The following is a 22,319-nucleotide window of genomic DNA, read 5'->3' on the forward strand; positions in this document are numbered from 1 at the left end:
TTTGCGAATAAGCCATCACTGTGTGAAGACTGGTCTGGCAGTCCTCTGGCCTGCTCATTCACAAATCTCGCCTGCTGCTTCCCCTACTGTTAACTTGTTGCCTCCTGAAGCCAGAGGGAAGGACCAGTGACATTGTGTGGGTGTGTGAAAAGCAAACAGACTCTGGCTGGCTTCAGCCCACTAGAGTGAGCCTCAGCATTCTTTAGGGGCCCACAAGCTCAAGGACAAAACCTGGTCTTGGTGCAAGGAAGCAATTGCAGCCAGTGCTTGTCTGGCAATGCTCAGACTGCGAGAGTATGGCTCTCTTCTGCTCGCCTGCTGCTAATTCCTGAGTGCAGAACTCCCACTGGCCAGACTACATCAAGCTCTGTAAAATGTATTTATTAATACTTACTTCCTAGGGCTGTTTATTTAAATATTCGTAAAAGGCTTTGGAACATGAAGCAAGGGAAGAGCACAGGTTCTGGCACTGAATCCAAAGGGCTGAGCAGCAGGGATGACTGCAGAGAGCAGCACAGTGCTGCCCTGGAGAAACAAAGGGCAGTGCTCACACCGCCAGCATTACGTGGCATCTTCCAGAGGGAGATCCTCAAAACTCACTGCACTGTAAGGACAGAAGAAAGTGGCACTGGGCAGTGGACAAGCAGCACTCAGTGCAGCCGCAGCATGAGTCGCTGTGCTGAGCTCTGCTCTGAGCAGCTCTGAGTGAGCTGGGCAAAAGGGCTCTGCAGCAGGGATGGCACTGGGTGACCACACAGAAGGGCCCCGCAGCAGGGATGTGGGGCACAGGGTCTGAGGGTTGGGGGAAGGCACTGCATTGGGGGGCCCAGGGATGCGCTGCATGGGGACGAGGAGAAAATATTTTATCTCCCGCGGGTCAGGCAGCTCTCGGCTGCTGCTTCAGGTTTGAGGATTTGCAGACAGACAAACTCCACAACCCTGCAAAGGTCACTCTAAATATCAGGCAGATAAACAGCACCTTCACTGAGAGCATGGCTCCGATTTATGGAGCTCGACTCACTCTTTCCTTCACATGATAAAGCAAAGCGTGTGCTTCTTTGGGAGCGGCAGCTGAGACATTTAAAGTCACATCACTTCCTGGGGTGGTTGTAAGAAATATGCCTTCCCGTGGTTGCAGCTTACTTCCTCTTTAAGGGCTTTTTCTCTCAAATCATTTTGCTTTGGGGAATTGCTGCTTCTTTATCCCAGCCTTGCAGAAGAACATGGCACCTGCCTGGCTGCTGCTTTCCTTAAGGAATCTCACCTCCACCCAACACTGTGTGCTGTGACTGCATCCAATGGTCACTGCCAGCAAAATCAGCTTGCTATAAGGAGGAATAGGCCATATATTGCAGAGTCTTCATTTCTTCTGGCTTTGCTTAGGTATGGCAGAGAACAGCAAATTTTATACTGAAGACACTGAAGTTCATCAGTTATTAGGGCCTTTCTTTTGTCGTGCCTCCAATTTACATCGGTAATACTGCTCCTTTGTGCCATAAAATCCTCACCATCAGAACTCACCTGCTCCAGATTCAGTACCACCCATACTTCCTATGGCCCGTGAAGTAACTTTGAAGTGAGTATGAATCATGCTACCATGCTGTCCCTATCTGGGATGCTAGGACTTCATCAGACTAAGCCAATCTGCTCTTAAGCCACCTCACAACGCAACTATGTAGTCCATGTGTGAAAAACAATCAGACTACAGTTGATGTAATTTAGAGAAAAAAAATATTAAAGCTCCTTCTGAGGCCCTACAAGCTAACTTGTCACAAACATACATGGCCATAGGCTGTGGTTACAGCCACTGGTGCCCGCAAAGCAAACCCCAATTCAGTCCCCAGGTTCCATTGGTAACTGCAGCCTGGGAGTCGTGCAAATTATCCACCTGATATGTCATTGTAGTGCAGAACAAAAGTCTTTAAAATAATTAGTAAAGTTTCATAGCAGGACAAAATAATTTTAAAGTTATGAAAAGTGCTGATGTGAGCTTTAGTTGCTTTGAAGTCCATTCTGGAAACTGGATATTTCAGAAGGATGTTGTGGGTGCAGAGAGAAAGGAAATTTGCTTTTTAAGCAAAGATATTCTCAACTTTCAAACATAAAGCCAAGTGTAAGCACCTGAAGTTTGACATTTTAGTTGCTGTTTACCTTTAAAAATGCTGTTTTCCTTGGCTGGCAGTGCTCTGGAAGCAGTTGGGCTGGAGTGGCAGACACGAGCAGAGAGGCAAGGAGCAGGGTGCCCAAGGTGCCCAATACCAACCAAGTGCAGAGCTCCTGGGTGCCAGCAGGGCATGGCCCCCATTGCACTGCTGCAGCCCATTCCCTCCTACTTATGAGACAGGAGAGTGACACTCTATTAAAATTGGTTATTCTAGATGGCTCACCTCAAAAGGCGCCGGGGATTTGATATAATTATGGAAGTATTCCCCTGCTTCCCATAGTTGGGGCAGTAGAGATGCGATGCCATATTGTGCTACTGACAGAGCACAGCATATCTTTAACTTGTAATTGAAATATCATCCCAAAATGATATATTTTTTTTTCCCCTCATAATTTTTGATCCAGTCTTCCATGACCTAAGCAGACAGCCTGACAATTAGGGCTGAGTGAGCAACCAATGAGCAAGGAAGTAAATGAATCTGTCAATACATAGACATGTTTGCATCCTAACATGAACCTGGGTATCTTGGTAGAAATGACTGCCTTCTTTCTCATGGGCTGTGACAACAATTAATGCTTAACATCCTTTGGATAGTTAGATTTTAAGCTTTTTAACGTGTTTACTGAGACCTGTGGGCTGTTTGCAAAGCAGCAGCTCTAAATTCACACTGTCCATGAGCTAGAACCAGCCAGCACAGCTGGAGCAAGGTTTTATGGCACCAATCCATGTTTTCATGGCACACCACATATTCTTTTCTCTTCTTGGGTTTTATTTGGGAAATATTGGGATTGCACAAGGGAAAGGACAATGCGTGTGGTGCTTCTGCATCTCTACTGCACTACTGGCTTGGCATTTGCTGGTTGTCCTGGGGTCGAGGTCATGTTCCTGCCTCACACCATCAGCAGGGGACAGCCACCTCGCCACCCCCTTGTGCTTGAGCACTGCCAACCTGAGCACCGCTGGGTGTTTCCATGGTGACTGTAGCTGGGCTGGTCGCCATGGTTACAGTGGTCCTCTGGCCATGAAATGGGCAGCTGGGGGGTCCCTGGCCATCCTGGGACAGGCAGACTGGGGACAGCAGAGCATGGGCCAGCAGGCTGGGAATACTGAGCTGTGGACAAGAGCTGGAGGATAGTTGTCATTGCTGCCAGCCTCAGGGCATAGGACATTGCCTTGTCTGTGGGCTGTTATGGAATGTGACTCCCTCAAGTATCACAGGGCTGTGAGTCTCTGGGGCAAATCACAGGTTGGTGCTGTGTCCCAGCTGTCAGTGAAGGAACAGCAATTTGTTTTTTCAAGAGATTTAATCCTGGTAAGGGAAAATGGTGACATAAGAACAACAGTATCAGCGTTAAGTGTCGCCAAGGGCTCCGGGAAGTGTTAGGCTGGAGGTTCTCCCTTTGCACAAACGACTGGTGATCCAAGCTCCATCCCTTATGACTGTTCATCTTGGGGTCTCCTGGGGTGCAGACCTACCTGCACATGGTTAATATGTGCTAGAACTGACCATGCCAAGTCAAAACCAAAAAAGATGGAGACAGGTCCTTGGAGAGGCTGATTTCAGACCAAGCACGTGTCTGTCAAGAAGAAAATCTGTCCTCTTTCAACCACTTACATTTAAAGACCCTCACAAGTAGCAAATTCTTCCTTTCTACCTAAATTAGTTACTTATGAAAATGACCTCATGCTGCTTTCTGAATGTATGACTTACTTTGAATGCTGATGTCTCTGTTCCACTCCCAGCAGTGTTTCTCCTGCTTTGCCTGGCTGCCCTGTCCTGTACAGTGCTCAGCTGGCTCTTCCTGTAGCACAAGGGAGAGAATCACCTAGGGAAAAATAAGCTGAAAACGTGCAGAAACTGGCAATCAGTCTGACAGGCAAAGAAACTCCACAGCAAACTATCACTGAGGTTTCTTTTTCCTCCATTTTGCTGGATTTCAGATCAGTCCTTAGGTTGGTCCCACTGGGTTACAGGAGCATCCATGGATCCCGATGGCACTGAGTGACTTTTGGGATTGGCCCTTTTAGGACTGGCAACTTGTGGGATTGGGAGAAGTCAAAAGAACAATGAAAATGGTGAAGGGTCTGGAGCACAAGTCTTGTGGAGAGAGGCTGAGGGACCTGGAGTTGTTTGGTCTAGAGAAGAAGAGGCTCAAGGAAGACCTTATTGCTCTTACAGTGACCTGAAAGGAGACTGTAATGAGGTAAGGGGTCAGCCTTTTCTCTTAGGTAGCAGAGACAGGATGAGAGGTAATGACTGTAAGTAGTACCAGGGGATGTTCAGGTTGGGGATTAGGAAACACTTCTCCGAAAGAGTAATCAGGAACTAGCTGCCCATGGAAGTGGTGGAATCAGCATCCCTGAAGGTGTTTGGGAAATGCATAGATGTGGCACTTAGGGACATGGTTTAGTGACATGTTGGGGATAGAATAATGATTGGACTCAGTTATCTCAGAGCTCTTTTCCAACCTTAATGCTTCTATGACTATATAACTCTATGCTTCTAACAAATGGAGCCAGGACTCCCTGACCTGAGAGCACAGAGGCAGGCGCTCCCCTGCTGTAGGGCTCTCCTGGACCTGCCAATGGGAGCCAAAGGGAAGACAGGGCTCTTATCTGCCACATTCCTGTGCTGGCGGTGAGGGAGGCGCAGGCGCCCCGAGACATTGGGCTGCAGGAAGGTCAGCGCCAGGGCAGCGCTGCTGGGTGCTCCATGCCCGCCCCACAGCCCTACGGCCGCCGCTGGGCTCCCTTCGTGCAGTGCTGAGAGGCCTGGAGATTGTTAAGCGGCGAGTTTTGTTTACTCCCTCTTTTATACGAGCATATTTCACAGGGCTGGGAGCAGGGGAGCGCTGGTCCGCTGGCATCCCCTCTGCATCCATTTTAGGGCTGTGCCTCTCACCAGCGCTCCCAGCAGGGAAGGGGCTGGGGATGCTGAATACAGCTGGAATACAGCTCGCCCCCGTCGGGGGTTTGTCTTCCCCTTATGAAAACAGAGAGGCCTCTGAATGTCAGCCCAGCCCGCCTGTCAGTTCTCAGCTGCACCATGGGATAAAGCCGCTGATCCCTTTTATCCCCTTCTGGGAGCAGTATTAATAGTATATTCATTTTTGTTCCATTTATAATTCATTACTGCACAGTTATTTGGATTTACTCGCGTTAAAAGGCGTAACGAGACAAAAACTTAGCTGGTTGTGAGCCAGGAGGAGGGGACTGTGTGTCCCCTGCGTTCCCCATCGGCAAAGCAGGAGGGGCCTCACCCCATCCCCACGGCTTGGAGCTCAGAGAGGTGCTGGGGTGCTGCCTGCAAGGACAACGACATTACTTTGTGGGGGCAGCACCCTGAGCCCGTTGAATTGAATGGACATCTGCCCCTGCTGGGTGTGTGAGATCCTTCCTCACAATGGGGATGTTTGTTCTCAGCAGAGAAAGGCTTGCATTTTAAATGAAAAAAAAAAAACACTTCTGATTGCTTCGACCTCTCCCCCGTGCCTTCACCTCTTTGCAGTGTCGTCGGCACTGGTTCTACCCTGGTCACTGCAGCTCCAGGGCCACTGGAGCTGCTCTGCCAGTGGCACGTGGGCTACAAGGGGCCCAGATGTTCACAGGGGAAAAAGAAACAGCAAGAAAACCCCAGACCAAAGTAAGATGTGATTCTCAGACTCCTTTTACACTACTGTGCTTCCAGGGCAGCTCCTGCCTTTGAGCAGCCAACCCATTGCCCCATCACTGTCTGCCCCATGCTTTGCTAGCATCACAGGAGAAGCTGGGCAGTGCTAGGCTCTGCATTCTGAGGTGTTTTGTCTTGTTTTGTTTTTCACTTAAAGAAATCAATATTTTTATTATTATTTTTATGGTTCTCTTCCCCTAAAGACTCCCCCTAGCAGGTCCCAGATCCCATCTCTGCTCTGAGTCTCTCAGGGAAGAAACTTGCTCCTTGCACTCTCAGAGTGCTGATGCCCTGCGCCGACCCCCAGGTGTGCCTTAGCTGCCCTAAATTAGCTGCTGATGGAGGTCTGGCATGGTCCATCTGCATGGTCACACCCCAAATGTGCTTTTGGGAGGTTTCAAAATGTGCACGGGACACTGTGTGTTGATGTAGGTCGTACAGGGCTGTGCAGCAGGAGCAGAGCCGGGGTGAGATGCTGAGTGTGCAATGTGACTCCCTCCCTGACCGTAGCAGTGACCCTGGGGTTGGTGGCAGGTTGCTGAGGTGGGTACTCAGCTCTGTCCCCACATTTCTTGGCCTGTCCTACTAAGATCAGTCCCATTTCACAGACGAAGAAGCTGCCTTTCCCATTCATTACACAGGAGAACCACATGGCACGCGTAGATACAGTTTCTCTTATTCTTTTGCTTTTTAAATCCTCCTAAACCATAGCTTGGCAAACGAGAAGAAGAAAAAACCCTCTTAGTGCCGTGCTCGCTCTGCTCTTCTGCGCAGGCACAAGCGGGAACGGAGCTGCCACTTTTCCCTCAGCCAAGCGCAAGAGCAGCGCCTGCATCTGCCTTTCCGCTTGGCTTTGTGCCTGCCGTCACCGCTAATGGCACACGGAGCGGGGCTGGGGGGGGAGGGGGGCACGACGGGCACACGGGGGCTGCGTGGGCCCTCCCGTCCAAAGCCCGGCCCCGGCGCTGCTGCAGCTGGGGCTGGGGTCGGACACGTCTGCGGGTGGGGAACGGAGACCCGGGAGCGAAGGGAGAAGGGGGTCAGGGAAGCTGCGGCAGCCCCGCTCCAGGGGCACGGTTTGCAGCCCCATTGACGTGCATTGTCTGGCATTGTTGCTGCAGACACGCTCCATTCAAGACCGCTTTCTCGCCTCCTTTCAGCAAGTGCTCGCTGGTCCTGCTCTGTTTGTCGGCAAGAATGCACTGTCGGGAGGAGGAATGTTTCCCAGACGGGGGTTAGGAGGTCAGTCTGGACCGCTGGACACGTGCATGTGAAAGCAGCACCGGGCTTTGAGCGGCGGCGGCCGCCTGCTCGGCGTTGTGCTGCGGCCGGCGGGTCATGGGCTGTGCAACCCACTATGGAAAACACCCAGACGCTGATGAGTAGTTTGCTAAAATTATCTTGGGAAGGTTCTGCCAGACACACGTATGGGTTGTGTATTTATTTATACACGTGTGCACACGCGCATCTATAAAGTGACATGAGCGGTGATGCCTCGTGCGAAATGCCAGCTGAATAAATTTGTCACTGAAACTTCAATTCCGGCCTGCTGCATTCCAAGGTCTGCTGTTAGAAATGGAAATGCATCTTTAGGAGGTTCACCCGAATCTGAGGTAGATGGGCTATTGAAATGCAAGAGAAAACGGACCCCTTACAGATTAGTCAAACAATGAATGCAGCCCTGCACGTAAACATTGCCTAAATGTATTGGCAGGGTAAATGTGCCTTGATTTACTGCTGCAGGAATCAGTAGCATTTCCTCAGGCTGAGTATACAAATATAAATTACCCGGAGGAAAAGTGCATTTCCAATCTGGAATTGTGGTCAGGCAATTCCAATCAGCCAATTACCAAATTATTCAACATTTTCAATATTGTTGTTAGTCTCTGATAGCACCGACAGAACAATCTGCCAGGAAATAAACCCTTGGTAAATGCTGAAGTACTTTTAGAAGCAGTTTTAATGTATAGATGTCCTGAAAAACTGGAGCCTGAGCCATGGAGATCAAAGAGCGCCTGGATTTAGGATCTCTGAGATGCTTTTTCTTGTTTGTTGTTACCTCTCTGTGTTTTCCAACTGCGTTCTGTCATATGTGCATTATGGATGTACACAGTAATAGACGTATTTACCTTTGCAGCCATTTAAATGCAGCAGCAAGGCACGAACTCCTGAAGGAGAGAAAGATAAAAGAAAAAAGGAAGGAAGGAAGCAGAGGGAGGCAGATTTCCTTCCACTGTCTTCTCAGAAAGTGCTCTGTCTGGTACCCTGCAATAGAAATAGCTGAGGTATAAAGACACCAAGAAAGGAAGAACTTGAGGTAGATAGAAAGTTTGGATCGTTGGAGACAAAACTATTGAAACCTTTGCCAAAATCATTTTTTAAAGCCCTCCCCAAATGGTACCAAATCCAATATACTTACATGCTTGTGCCATGATGCGGAGTGCAGAGGGAACTTTATATTCATCCATCCAAAAATGACTAACTCAGATGCAGAAAGTGTCTTTGGCAGGTTTATTTCCATTCTCTGAAACTCTGTGCATGCATACAGACTCACAGCAGACCCGCAGTGAGTTTTACAGCATCTGCCCCATCCCATACCAGCTGACCAAAGTAAACTGTCATCCAAAAAGTCTATCCAACAAATGCGTCCATGGCTGGGGATGCAACAGCAAACACCTGTGTGGAGTGGTGCACACACAGACTGTGCCAGTTATGTATGAGCATGTCACCATTGTACTTTTTTGTTTGCATATAACAATTACCCCATGGACGGTAGCTTCAGAGTTGTCTAGACAACATACTTTCGATGGTATCGCTGACCTCAGACACACTGGACTAGCTCTAAATTAGCAATGAGCAGGGCTGGAGGGATGTATTATGGTAGTTATAAACCATAAGAAGGTATTTAAATAGATAGATAAGACACATGCAAATCTTTTCATTGCCATGACAACCATCTTGATATAGGTTTTCCATATGTAACAAGAAGGGCAGAGCAAAAGGCACTGGAAAAGTAGCAAGAACGTGTAATGATAATGAACCCTGACAGTGTATTAGTCTAGATTTTGGTCACTTATTAACTCTTAATAGAATACAAACTCCTATAGTAATACAGTGTTCAGTGGGTCAGGGAGCAATTACTTATAAAACTTTGCTATAAGGATCTCTGGTATATGGTTACACCTAATGTACCAATTCTTTGCAAATTGATCTGACTGATTAAAAAACACTTCGCTATTAGATGTAAATTGCTTAGCTGCTTAAAAGTGCTTTGCAGGGATGGATTGCACAAAGCATGAAAATATGTCATTTATGGACAGCTTATATTTCCCTCCTGGTTTGATTGGCTGGGTGAGGAATCCTGCAAATCAGAATTCTGCAGTCAATCATCAGGGAATAGCTGGGACCACCACTTTCAAAAGGGAAACATTCTCCAGCCCCCTGACACGTGTGCAAGCCCTCAGCACGCTATTTGTCTGAGCAGACCAGCGCTGGTATTGATCCGTTTCTACCCATCCATCTTGCAGCATGGTTCTTCATTCTTTCTAAATGCAAACCCAGTGGTCTGAAGGCCAGCTCATGGCTCCGATAGTGTCTCCTGTACCAGCGAGTTCACTTCGGAGATGCTGGGCTGTGGGGAGACGAGGTGGGGAGGGCTTGGGCTTGCTGCCTCACTTCAAACTGTTTGCTCTGCAGATCAGTAGTGCTGATTCAGGCTGGGGTCTTGGAAGTGAGTTGTGGTTAACCTTGCAGGTTCTTCTGATCCTTGATGGCAGTGCTGGATGGATCAGGAGCTCTTGTTTCTGCCCCTTGACATACGTACAACAGATGGTTTTGCTTTGTGTCGGTCCGTTTCCTCCCGGCTTGGAAGGAAGTGAGGTGCCACCTCCCCAGCTCAGCTCCAAGTCTGCTGCAGCCATCGTGCCCTTTCCCTCTACCCTTCTTCTTCCTGTAACACTCCACTTAAAAGCCTTGTCCTCTAAAAATGCTGTCCTTTTAAGGTGATAGTTTTGGCTAGCAACATCAGGCTTTGACTGCATGGCTCCCACAATGCCCATGCCAGGTTTCATCCTCCAAGATTTTTTTTGGCAATGGCATGTCCAGCACTTGGGGATGTCAAGGTAATTGCTTTGCTATTGCTTTGTGTTCCCTCTTTCTGCCTAACTTGTGAGACAGGCAGGAAGCAATTTGGGCCGGCACTGTCCCATCCTCCTGCCACATACAGCACTGAGCATGGCCACTTCAGCTGAAACCCTGCAGGTGATACCATGGTGCAGAGAATAATTAGGAGTCTCTTCTTGTTTCCTGGATGAGATACACTCCTTTCCTTTAGCATGTCAATCAGTCACAGTCCTGGGGGAATAATCCAAGTGGGATAATTGTGAAGGGGAATGGCCCCAGGTATGATAGCAGTGCATTTTCTTCTGACCAGAACTGAAGAGGGCCATCATTTGACTTATAAGGGCATTTTGGTCAACTGATTATTTCTGCGACAGACCTCCTGAAGTACACACACACAAAATATCTTATTTGTGTGCAGGAGCAGCCAGGAGCCAGAGACCAGAAGGTTTCCTTCTTGAAAGATCAATCTGTTTAGGACCTACTATTTGCCTTATAATCCTGGAGAATTTGGCCATCGGCTCAACTGGTGGTGAGTTAAATCTGCTGACTGCAATGAAAGCAGAAGCAGGACAGAGAGGAATCTGTTTCAGAACAGACATGGGAAGATATGTTTTATTGTTATGTTATCATTGTGATGGAATGACAGCATTGGTGGACAAAGGGAAGGTGACCAATGTCATTTACCTGGACTTGAGCAGGGCCTTTGACATGGCTCCCCACCACATCCTTATATCCAGTTTGGAGAGATGTGGATTTGATCAGGATCAGGATTTCGTTGAAAGGCCACAGACAGAGGGTGGTGATTAATGGTTTTGGGTCCAGCTGGAGGCTAGTAATGAGCGGTGTCCCCCAGGTGTCTGTTTTGGGACTGGTGCTCTTTAACATCTTCATCAATGACATGGATGGTGGAATTGAGTGCACCCTCAGCAGGTTTGCTGATGACACCAAGCTGAGTGGTGTGGCTGACACAGTGGAAGGAAGGGATTCCACTCAGAGAAACCTCTGAAGACTTGAAAGGTGGACCCTGGTGAATCTAATGAGGTTCAGCACAGCAAAATGCAGGGTGTTGCACTTGGACCAGAGGAATCCCAGGCACAGATACAGACTGGGAGGAGCAATCCTTGAGAGCAGCTCTGCAGAGAAGAACCTGGGCATCTTGGTGGATGAAAAACTGACTGTGAGCCAGCAGTGTGCTCTTGTAGCTAGGAAAGCAAATGGTACATGGGGTTCCATCAGCAGAGGGGTGGCCAGCAGGGATAGGGAGGTGATTGCCCCTCTCTACTCTGCTCTTGTGAGGCCCCATCTGAAGTACTGTGTGCAGGTCTGGAGCCCTCAGTACAAGAAAGACAGAGCTGTTGGAGTGGGTCCAGAGGAGTGTCACAGAGATATTTAGAGGGCTGGAGCACCTCCCCTATGAAGACAGGCTGAGGGAGCTGGGCTTGTTCAGCCTGGAGAAATGAAGGCTATGAGATGATCTCATTGCAGCCTTTCAGTACCTGAAGGGAACCTATAAACAGGAGGGGAGTCAACTCTTTGAAAGGGTAGATAATAGCAGTACAAGGGTAAATGGTTTTACATTGAGGGAGAGAAGATTTAGGTTGTTAATGCTCAGTCCCTGGTGGTGTTCAAAGCCAGGCTGGATGGGGCCCTGGGCAGCCTGGTCTTAGATTAAATGGGGAGGTTGGTGGCCCTGCCTGCGGCGGGAGGGTTGGAGATTTGTGATCCTTGAGGTCCTTTCCAACCTGGGATCATTCTGTGATTAGTTACTGCTTAGGCTGCTGTTCTGATGAGCACTGCTCATTGTTGGCAGTTGGTTGTGCTGTCCATGTGTGATTGTGGCCCTGTGCCGTGCCTCCAGCGCATATCCCATGGTTGGTGTTGTTTGGGAAAGTCAAAGGTTCTGGAGAAGACTGGTGCCAAAAAGTATCCCAAATACTAACATGAAAGCAGTGCAAGTGCAAATGCATTTTTCCTGCAGTTGAGTGCTGTCTAAAAGTCATATGTAACATATGTGCCACTAACAACAACCACGCTGCTTAAAAGTGGGATCCATAATTTAGGAAAGGCGCTTCGGTGCTGCAGAAAAGGAAGAATCTATGGCAGAGTCCACCCATGTATTTTTCTTTAAGATCACCTATAAACTTTATTGCAGACTAACCAACAAACTGAAAATTGTTGGTATTAACACTCTGGGGCATCCTGTGCATTGAAGTCTCAATTTCTTATCCTGAATACGTGTTCTGGCTGACAAGTTTTGGGGTGTTATTTTCCCTTCTAGATATTCAGATGTTCTTTCGACATCTGGGGATTTAACCAACAGCTTTTGCATGTATTTAGTGCAAAGTAAACTTTTCCTGTGCCTCCTGATGGTGAGGAGCAGTCTCATTTATGAGCACTGTCACCTGTCCTATTCATTTGTGCAAAGTTTTTGATATATCCTCAAAGAACACATCACACAGTGGATTTGGAGGAGTTAAAGAGAACCTGTGGGGTGACTTTAATCTTTATGTCTTTATATACTTGAGGGCATTTTACTGCACCTTTGCACTGCTTTCACTACACAGTCATTTTCTGCTGTAGAAATGTAGCCATTTGGATCAATAGTTACAGGACAATATATTGTGCTTCTGATGAGAGCCTCACAGGACAGTTAAGAAGCACCACAGTAATTTTGCAGAATGCTTGGCCACGCTCTGAAACACACAGTTTTAAAAGTAAAGTTGGCAAAAGGTATGCCATGCAAAATTTAGTGAAGCTCCAATGAAACTGTACTTACTCTATTTACTCTTATTAAAACTAAATTAGGAAGAATGGGACAGAAAGGAATGTTTTGTGTTGGAAACATGGCTGTTTTGAGTGCAGTGGCTTTCAGCTGCTATGGAATGGCACTGTCTCATTTGGAGGGATTTTTGAAAGGAGAGATGTTCAACTGATGGAAGGAGTGTGTGTTTTCCAGGCTCGACTTAAAGAAGAAGAAAAAGGATGTTAGGAAGTACAGGTTCAGTAGAGGGAATGAAAAAATAAAAGGGGATCCAAAAACGTGCATCCCTTAAAGTGTTAAAATATGTATCCTGTACGTTGTGGGTTTTACAGTAAATTCTTTATCTATAAACAAACCGGGTTATCACAGCTGTTTATTGTACTGCTATCCCTGATCCTAACCTTTATGTCTTTATTGCTTACATACCATTCCTGTGTTTATACATCTGTACCAGCCTGTGCCCTTGAACTTGGCCCTGAGAGCCCTGACCCAGCACACACTGCTGCGGGCCACGTCAGCAGCTGGGAGGTGGGAGTGGGGCCAGCAGCGGGTGGCTGGCACAGCCCGGGCTTTGCTCACCAGAACTGCAGGCTTCAGCTGGGAGAGAGGGAGATGAGCTGGGGGGAAGATGAGCCCCCCCACCCAGCCACTGCCCAGCTCCATGAGAAGCCCCATGTGTGCTGGGCAGAGCTGGCAGCAGGGCACAAGGAGCCCTTCTCACCATGCATAGGGAACCCCAGCCATGGTGGCTTTGGTCAGCTCCAGATCTTTGCTGCAAACAAACCTCCTGCTAAAAGCATCTCCAGCTCTGAACCAAAACTGTTGCATCATTTGCTACTAAAAATAATGTCAATGAATGCAAGAATTCATCAATTCTCCTAAGGAAGAGAAAAGATGATCCCATTAACCTCCATTACAGCCATCGCCATTAAGAGATACCATTAACCTGCAGTTCCACACTGTCTTGTTGGAGGTATTACAGTCGTTACTGTAATTTTGGAGGTGCTCTGGCCATCCCTGTGTGTGGCAACTCCTGGCAAATGCTGACACTTTACAGGGAGTGCTGCAGCCAAGTACACTGTTGGGTTGGGAGGCCCAACCTATGCAGTCTTCCCTCTGCATTCTGGCTGCGCATGCAGAAGCCTATCTGAAACCATACTGTGGCAAATGCAGTGATGGCTGTGCACATCCCTAGGCCTTGGATTAGAGCTTCAGAACAGGATCAAGACCCCCCCATATGAAATTATCTCATTGCCTTACAGCAGTAGATCAACACAGAGAACAATGCAAGTACTTGGAGCTTTAATGGCAGCACGTTGCTTGGTGGATGCTTCATTTCCTAAGGTAACATATTTTCAGTGACTGTTCTTCATTGATACTCATCCACTGGAGGGAGTGTGCTGATGAATACCCATATTTGGTGTGTAAGTTTAACTGAGTACCGCTAGTTGGGGGATTGGAATGTTATTGGTAAATACAGATTATATATATATTTACACACACATGGGCAGTAACCTACTTTCTTAATATATTCTATTTACTTTACACACATAGACTTCTGTTGTGATCATTCTGCTGAGTTGGGTAATTAAATTTTCATACTTCCAGGAGCATGATTTTTCCTCAGCTCTTTATTTCGTAATTTCTCTGTGTTTACTGGTTAGAGATTTTGTTTGTATTTGCTCTTGTGTTTTTGTGGTTTTGTTTTGGTTTGGGTGTCAGTTTGTTTTTCCTGCACAGAAGCCAGTGTGGTTTTGAAGGAAGGGAGCTGTAGTGGTTCTGAGTGCAGCATGATCTGACTTATTTCATGTTCTTCATGTGATCGTAAGCAAATGATTCAGTCTTCATGCCTCAGTTTCCCAGATGTAAGATGGTAGTAATATATGAATTACTCTCACAAGTAGTATGAAGTATATTCAGTGTTTGCCCACTGCCCTCAGGGTTGAAAAGGATGGTTTCATAGAAAGCTTTCATTGGCAATGGGCTTTTAGGAATCTACAAATACCACTTAGCCTTAATTCTGGTTCCCAGGGAAGAAATCTTCCTTCCCTTCCATACCAGCTTGGAAGACAGTTGAAAAGCTCTTGGTAAGATCATCACAGCAAAAGCACATAGGGAGGTTCAGGTGTGAAAGCAGAGTGGGTGACTCAGAGCCCAAGGCTGTAGAGTCTTGTCCTCACTGGGACACTTTAAAAAGGGCAGTAAATACCTTTCTAAATGTGTTTCATACATTGAAGCCTCAGCGGAATAAGGGTTAACCGAATCCTAAGAATGTGGTTGATAGGTTACCACAGCCCTGATGGAGCCACTAAGGAGTACCAGGCAAAAAAGCTTGTATGTAAAAATGAGCACTTCTCATGCCCTTCCATGAGATACTTCTGTATCTTTTTTTTCCTACCCTTGCAGGTGGTCTCTTTTTTTAAATTCACCTCTCAGAAGTATTCTTAAATCCCAAATGAAAATCTTCATGCTAAAGTCTAAAATAAAACAGAGCTATTTTTTTTTTTTTTCATACGTAGGAACCAAACCAAACCAAATTAAGATGTATATTTATGAAACGAGGAGTCGGATTTATAGAACATCCCATGGTATCTTTTAGTTTCAGATGAAATGATTCTGCCTTGGTTTAAGAAGCAGAGGATGCTGAAATGTAGTCACATGCAAGGTCCCCTCACTCGGTTCTTATTAGGCTGCTTGCAGATGTGTCAGGTTTTTCTGCCATTTAGACAGGTACTCAGTAAGCACAGGAAGAAGCATGGAGTGGTTTCTCAGTGAATGGGGTTGTTGCCTTTGTGGCTGCCTGAGTCCATGTTCTGTATGAACAAATGAAAAGCAAGAGTCTTTCATGCTAAATTTGTATGGCCCTCTCAGCAAATTGCCCCATTTATTCAAATATTTTCCAGTGGTGAGATGTTTTGGGATGTGACGGTTGTTAAAATGCGTTAAATAAAACACTACAAGTCAAATTCAAGTATAAAATGACATTCTTTCAGTGTAGAGTTTGATGTTCTTAATTTAATCCCTGCGTTACAAAACCTTCACACATAATTTGGCACAGTTGGGACAATTTGCCATTGTCTGTTGCTCTGCGCTGACGATACCCTGAGCAGACCCTGATGGAGGCTCACTGACCCTTCTTCCCTCAGGATGGTGGTCTCCAAGGTCGCTTTTCAGGTCATTCTGCAGCAGGGTGAGGAAGCTTTGACTGTTCCTTTGCTTGTGTGGGTAAACAGAGGACTTCAGTTTCCAGCACTCCCTGTCCCTAACCTTCAGAAGCTCAGGAGTCACCGAGGGGGTTGGGGAAGAGATGCCAAAAGAAAGTGCAGAGCAAAGAATGTAAAGAATTTTGCTTATCTATGACAAGTTTCTAAGTGTGTTTGATTATGGTAATAAGAATGCCTCATTAACAAAGGATTTTAAAGGCATGTACGCCATTGATAATCAGCCCTGGCCAAAGTACAGCATACGCTTTTAACTTCTGGCTTTTTGGTTCTTTTTTCTTCCAATGGGATACGTTTGAAATATTGCAGCACTGTGGTGCAAATGTGGAATTTCAGTTGGTGCATGAGGATGGGGCCGTGGCAGCTAAGAAAGGGGCTGTATCTCCCAGAGATAAAGTCCCTGTTGCCCAGCGAGAGATGAGTGTAGAACAGGCACAATTCCCCATCCTTATGGCTCTCCCTAATTGCAAATCTGCTCATTGTTTTAACTTATCTCTGCCAGTACTGTGCTGAATTATTCCTTTGGAGTCCCTGAATGGGACCAAGGGAAGAGAGAAGGAAAGGAAGGATGCGAACGAGAGCAAATGAGAAACAGAAGAAAGCAAGATAGCCAGAGAAAAGGAAAGGAGGGGTCGAGAGTGCTAAGTATAATTGCCCTTTAGCTTCCTGTGAAATTCTAAAAGCTTTTGAACACTCTTGCTGAGCCATCAGTGAGAACTCATCTATGCTGCCTAGGAGGTGTCTGGCGTGGTGCTGGAGGGTAAAGGGAACCTCATCAGAAGTTTCCCCTTGGTTAGACATGGGCCCAGCAAGTTGTCCCTGCCAGGAGAATCTGTGCTGGCCCCACATCAGCTCTCTGCCAGCCCTCACATCGGCTCTGCTGGCTGGCTCCCATGTCAGCTCTGCTGCTGGCCTCCAGTTCACTGCCTGAGGTGGGAGAAGACCATCTCTGCAGTCAGCCCCTTCTTTGGCCAGCTGGGTGCTGCAACATACAGCTGTTGTCCCCAGATCAATGCATGGGAACTTACTCCAGCTTCAGCTGAGATCTGGAGCTTGCCTCTTTATTTCCTTATGAGTTTATCACCCAGAATAGAACAGCACCCCTGCCATGCTTGGGACTTCTCATTAAAATATTTCACTGTCGAACATGTCAGACTAAAGAAAAGCTGCTTTTGTCTCTGTGTGGGTTCACAGAGCAAAGACAGTCCCTCTTGTCCTGCAGCTGACCTGTGCCAAAGGAAATGCAGCCACCTCTTGAAGAACCCTGTCTGATGAGGGAAGTCATGGTACCAGTCCCTGTGGCACAGTCCAGCCCCAAGGACATCTGAGGAGCAAAGGGGGCATCTCCTGATGTGAAGCCGTAAGCTGCTACAGCTTCACTATGGGCTGCTGCTAAGGCTGGAGAAGGTTTACCCAGCCATTGAGAGTGGTTTATCCAACCACTGAGAGGTTTACCAGATTACTGCACCTGGGGCAATGCTGCTCTAAGTGAGATCTCAGCAATGGCAGAGGACAATAAAATGAAAACTGCCTATGCACAGAGCTCTTTAGGAGTCCTCTAGGTGCTATGTATTTGGGTGCTGCCTGCTATATATAGGTGCTGGCTGTTTAACCTGCAGTGCAGAAGATTTGATTCAGTATTTCTTCTTCTAGGGCCTTTGGATTGGAAAACATTTCAATATCCACACGGTTCTAATAAACTAAAGTTGTAATGAGGCCTTTTCTATTTGTATTGCTCTTTTGTTGTCTCCTATGCGCATTTACCATTGATTTTTGCCAAACTCCCCTATACTGTAACTATACAGATATAAACTGTTGTTATTGAGGGGAGCTGAGGTGGAGAGAGAGGATAGCCATAAAAATTACTGGTTGCAAACAAACACTGCAGCTCTATTTGGGCATTTATCAGCAACACCTGGAGAAGATTGCATGCAACTTTCTTAGCCAGTGAATCAGCCTGCCACTGGTTGTTGGGTTTGTTTTTGTTCTTTTATGGTAGGAAAATCATATCCTGAATAATTGATATCTTTATTTTTCAGCTTGCTGCCATTTAATTCTTTTTCTTTTCTCCAGTACGGCCTGCTGTGAAAGACAGAGAGCGTGCATGAGCAGACCTGGCATAATCTGCGAGGATAGTGTCTGTGAGGAAATCAAGTGGAAGTCTCTGGAGCTTTCCTGAGTAAGTTGAGATGCCCCTTCAGTCCAAGGCAGTGCAGGGGCACTCATTAATGTGAGTAGGAGCTGAAGGAGGCATGACACAGGGCTGGAGCTTTGTGAGCTCCAGAAACTCTAAAGCAAACGGCTGCGGTTGGCTTGAGACTGTGCAACAGCCAGCTACAACTGAATGCTTTATTGCCGTCTGGAAGTGTTTATTTTCTGAACATAAATTCAAGGGACAGATTCAAGGCATGTCTAGAAATAAAGCATATCATCATGTGAGCTGAGCTGACAAGGACAATTTACTGTACCCTGCATTCGTTCTGGGCCAATCGGAAGAGAAGAGGCTATTAACATCCTGAAATTCCCGCTGTTCGGCTCACCCTGTCCCTTCTCTGAACTCCGGAATGGCATGTATTAACCCCTTGAGGGCCTCCTGTGCACGGCGTACATCAGAGAAGGGACACTTGTTTAGGCCTGGTAGACATATGCAGTATGTCCTGCTCTTATTGACAGCAGCAGAGAGCTGCTTTAAGAGCCGTGACACAGCCTGCACTGTCTGGAGGCCCAGCACAGGGTTAATGTCTTTCCTAGAGGCGGCATCAGTGCCACAGAGGAGCACTGACTTACTCTGCTTAAATACGGGAGTTCACTGGTCAGCTTGACCTTGAATTCTCTTGCAGAGGCAGGAGCAGGCTGACACGCTGTTTTTGCTTCCAGTGGCTGCAAAGTTCAGGGAATACAACTCAACGGCAGCTCATGTGCCACGTGTATCACCAGAAAGAGAAAGTTAATTTCCTACTTTTTAAATTGTTCCAGCGAGAAAAGTAACAAAACCAGGAGAGAATCTGAAAATAAAACACAAAGGGCACCACGGCAGATATTGCAGAGAAAAGGTGCCATTCATAGTCAGGAACGTGTTATAATAAAATCCACAAGCAAAAGTCCACAGAGGACTGTTTGCATAGCAGCATTACAATATCTACATGTGTAAATAGAGGGAACAGCCTTTAAATCCACGTTGCAGCATTGACTGTTGGATCTTTTACCTGCAGCTGCACTGCCTGAAGTGTTCCTTCTGACTTCGTGGATGTCCTTGGATAGGACATCACGATCAGCCCTGTTTGAACGTTGCAGCTGAGGGAGAAATGATATTCAGAGTTTGAATATGAGTTTTCTGTATCTTGCGCTGCAAAAAGACGGCGTAGTTAAGTTAACTGGTCTCCAGCTCCTCCTTATCATCCTTTCCTAATTCTGCACAGAAGCTCTTTCCTGCCTCTTTCTCCCAGGGAAAAGGGCACCTCTGCACCTCCAGGCCCTGCATGAGAAATTATATGCTGGAGACCTATGGGAGTGCACAGGGAAAGGGAAACCCAAGAAGAGAGCTCTGTATCAACTTCTCTAGGCTTTCTTTTATGTCCAGGTTGGCTCACATGTGGCCTGGTGAGGCTAAAGGTGCAGCACACCAAGGCATCCTGCAGACCCTTAGGGAGAGGCAGGAGCACAAGCAGTACCAGACATGGGAGCCTTGGTTGCAGTCAGCCCCTCAGACAGCCTCACTGTTTGTTTATTACCGTGCCTAAGGAGTAAATCTACACATATTAAAAAGGACACCCAACCTACTCCCCACTCTGTCCTGTTTTTAATGTGGGCCTTTGGCATTCCTCTGTCTTTTGGCACAGTCATGCAGCAGAATTTTTCTACTGTATTGGTCTAATATTTACAGCTGTAACCAAAACGTGTTCTTTTCTATCTAGATCTACTCCTAGATCACCTGGGGTGTTCTCCTCCTGGTTAGGAGCCTCTCTCATCCACTCCCTGGCTATTACATGGAGCTCATGGATTGCAACCTTCAATACGATCCCAGAATAATATAAGATCCACAAAGAATCATTTATCTGAAATGACGCGTCTGATGCTCTTATGTAAGTTTTCCTAAGAGATTTCTGAGTGTCCTAGTGGCTGACGGTAAAGACACCAAGGACTCAGAGTCATGGGTTTCTCTTTATTACAAGCCCTGAAACATTCAGCCTAAAGACAAAGCTGAGTGAATTAATGTTTTCTGACAACTAAGATCCTGCATTGTCCCAGCAAAGTCCTTTCAAAGACCCCTTTAAGAATGGAGCGGTTTTGGGGCTGAAAAGATCCTAGTTCTGAAACTGGTCTTTATCTTCTATTGCTATCAAAATGTTTTGTGCTTTAAATATGCACTTGCTATTTCTTAGTTTTAGACTACCCTAATACCAAATTAGCCTTCTGAGTAGAGGTCAGGAGTGCAGGAGTGCAGGTCTTACTGGTTCAATTAAAGGGAGGAACACAAAATCACACAGGCTAATGCCAAAGTCTTTGTCAACAGCTTCCTGAATATCTAGAGACTGATCAGATGTGAGCTGTCTATACAGCCACATAATGCTGTTATTAGAGACACATTAGTGTGAGGTTGTTTTTATTTTAGTATGCATGGCTAATAGATACATTAATTTCAGAGCTTTCACTGCAAAAGTCTTGGACTGGTGCTTCTGGTTAATTATTAATCTGAGTCTTCCTCTTCTTTTTTTCAGTGTATTTACTACTTAGCCTTGAATCTCTCTGTTTTTTTGTTTGTTTGTTTTTAGTTTGTTTTCCCCAGAATGCTTCCATATAGCAAAGCTCAGTTAGCTACGTATTTGCTGCTTTGTTACTTGCCAGTGTCCTTAATAACGATGAAATGATAACTACAATTTACCAACAAATGTTTCGGATTTCGCGAGCTGCAGATACCTGGAGAATGCACTTTGTGTTAACAGTTGATGCACTGTTGGTATATGGACAAAAACAGGGCCGATGCATTTGTGTAAAGGCACCCTTTCAATACATTTGTGTAAAGATCCCCTTTTAAAAGTGATTTTCCTTTCTTTCTTTCTTTGGTTTTTTTTTGGTTTGTGTCCTTGTGCCTGAACATTTGACCCCGGGAGAGCAGGATGGAAAGATTGTTTAAACAGCAGAGAATTGTTTATTTCAATTTTCTCCCTTTTTTTTTTAATTCCCCCCCACCTCCACCCTCCCCCTCCCAGTTCTCCTTGCAGGTAAATCACTCACAGCATGAGAGAATCTCTGAAAGTTCAGGGGTTTGGGGCAGGAAAATCCTCCCCTCTCCCTGAAGTTTGGATTCAGAGCTAAATTTATCTGGATGCTGTAATTTCCCTGCTTTTCCTTCTCTACTTCCTTTACTGCATTCCTCTTTCTTCCCCCCCCCCCCCCCCCCCTGTTCCCAGCCACCCAGATCTTATCCTTTCCTTGACCTGCAGCTCCCCCCCCCAGCCTTCCTCTGCTCTGAAATGTCTGGAGGCCACGGCGGAAGGTGATATTTTCTCCCACAGAAGTTTCATGTTTTATTCCAATGCTGTTCCATAGGAAGAAAAACTTTATGATCCTTTGCACTCAGAAGTTGTGTCCATCAGTAGGAGCAGCTCCCGTGGCCTGAAAGGTGACAAGGTGGCAGCGGTGCCCAGCAGAGATGGCCACACTTGTTGGCAGCTCGTTGGGTGCAAGCTCTGTCAGAGATGGGCTATCACAATTTGTTTTAGGTCAGCAATTCTGGAATGGGTACAAAAGTACAGCCAGATTTCCAGCCTGCTCCCATTTCCTCTGACATGCTCTGCACATTTATGTCACTTACCACTGGTCTTGAACAGTGTCTCTTGATAGGGGACACACAAAGTTCAACAAGAAGTCCCCCCACGCCTCCCATTTTTAATCTATTTATTTATTTTTAATATTATAGTCTTGCACTGTGGCTATTCCAGTTTTTCACTGAAGTGGCAGGCAGCCAAAGACTGGAGTTATTATTTGCAAACTAAAAATAGAGTCAAGATTTATAGGAAGAAAACAGATATGTCTTGTTATAAAGCCATGAATAAGGATTGGCACAAGCATAACGGTTTATTCTTTGTTGATATTGCTTATTGTAAGTTACACTCTATCTTTCTAGGAGATAGACTAGATAGTTACAGTACAGAAACATTTCCTTTAGTTGAAAGTGCCAGAGAGCTGCAGTTTATTTGTTGTGAAGAGCTGATTATTCAAAGGAAGTGATAAGAGATGAGCCAGCCCCTGGGAGTTTTGTACATTGGTGGGGTGGGCAGTTTGTTATAAAACAAGTACCGGTGATCTTCCCAGGTCACTGCTGATAGAAATTGCCTTCAGCATCTCTTTGCCCAGCGTGAAGGTGCCTTGTGAGTTGCA

At 46.4% G+C, this 22,319-nt stretch overlaps 1 long non-coding RNA gene across 1 annotated transcript; it reads left to right on the plus strand.

Annotated features, from left to right (window-relative positions):
* The first annotated feature begins 13,413 nt into the window (after positions 1–13,413).
* On the plus strand, positions 13,414–21,052 carry LOC116653201. The gene is made up of 3 exons (XR_004306694.1): positions 13,414–14,061; positions 18,012–18,117; positions 19,853–21,052. It is a non-coding gene; the product is annotated as an uncharacterized LOC116653201 (long non-coding RNA).
* Positions 21,053–22,319: the final 1,267 nt, after the last annotated feature.

This window comes from Coturnix japonica, chromosome 3 (genome assembly GCF_001577835.2).
Source record: "Coturnix japonica isolate 7356 chromosome 3, Coturnix japonica 2.1, whole genome shotgun sequence".
Classification (NCBI taxonomy): Eukaryota; Metazoa; Chordata; class Aves; order Galliformes; family Phasianidae; genus Coturnix; species Coturnix japonica.